This window comes from Mus caroli, chromosome 7, assembly GCF_900094665.2.
Source record: "Mus caroli chromosome 7, CAROLI_EIJ_v1.1, whole genome shotgun sequence".
NCBI lineage: Eukaryota > Metazoa > Chordata > Mammalia > Rodentia > Muridae > Mus > Mus caroli.
The window spans coordinates 130,880,085-130,881,457 of record NC_034576.1 but is presented as its reverse complement, the minus strand read 5'-3'; positions in this window follow the sequence as shown (position 1 = coordinate 130,881,457).

The window sequence follows — 1,373 nt, the reverse complement described above, 5'->3', positions numbered from 1 at the left end:
GGGCCACAGTGTCATTTTGCTTAGACCAGAACCCACACATCACTGGGAAAGGACAAACCATCTGGTGTACTGTTGCAAACCCTTGTGACTAAATGGGCAGCTCACGGCATCATCCAATCCAATCACCATCAAATGGATCAAAAGGTGGATAGAGAATTAAATGCCTTCTCTTTCTCTCTCTCTCTCTCTCTCTCTCTCTCTCTCTCTCTCTCTCTCTCTCTCTCATCTCTTCTCTTCAGCTAAGGACATACAATTCTTCCTGCCCTTGAACATTAGGCTCCTGGTTCTTGAACCATCTGTGTTGGTTTGAATGAGAAAAGCCCCCACAGGCTCATATATTTGAATGTTTGTCCCTGCCCCATTGATGGAACTGTTTGGGAAGGATTAGTAGGTGAGGCTTAGTTGGGGGAAATGTGCCAATGGGTGAGCTTTGCAGTTGAAAAAAAACCCAGGCTCTTCCTAGTTATGTAAGCTCTCCACCTTTGCCCCAGTACCATGCTGTCATGCTCTCCATTACAATGGTCAAGGACCCTAAAGCCTCTGGAGCCATGAAACCCAAATTAAATGCTAAATTATATCCTGAATTATAAGTGGCTTTGGTCATGGTGTTTTGTTAATGCGATAGAAAAGAACTAAGACACCATACAACTCAAGCTAGGGCTTTTCTCATATGACTTTCTAGGGAGATGGGAACAAACTATCCCACCCAGGAAACTGACAACAATCAAAGAAATGACTCCACCCACATCTGGCTTAGCAAGCCGATGAACTTTTGGGGGTAACTGACAGGAATATGGGTGAGGAGTTACTTGTGAGAGTATGGATGCCTCAAAAACAGCTGGGTCACTAAGAGAACACCCACCATGGGTGGCACTCAGGCTGCCCCCTGGGACTCCTTGCACAGCTTGCAAGCAGCTCTCATCACAGGTTAGAGCAGTGATTCTCAGCCTTCCTAACAACACATTTCCCTTAACACAGTTCCTCATGTTGTGGTGATCCCCAACCAAGAAATTATTTTTGTCACTACTTCATAACTGTAATGTTGCTAGTGCCTTGAATGGTAATGTAAACAAACGTGTTTTCCAATGATCTTAGGCACCCCCTGTGAGTGAGTCATTCGACCCCCAAAGGGGTTACAACCCAAAAGTTAAAAACCATTTGGGTTAGAGTCTCCATACCTAAGCTTGCTTCTTATATAACTGTGAGAAAGAGCTTTGTCAATCTTGTGAATTTCAGCTTTCTAGGACTTGTAAGTTTGGCTTATTTCCTGAATCTCTGTCTCTCTGTCTCTCTGTCTCTCTCTGTCTCTCTCTGTCTCTCTCTCTCTGTCTCTCTCTGTCTCTCTCTGTCTCTCTCTGTCTCTCTCTGTCTCT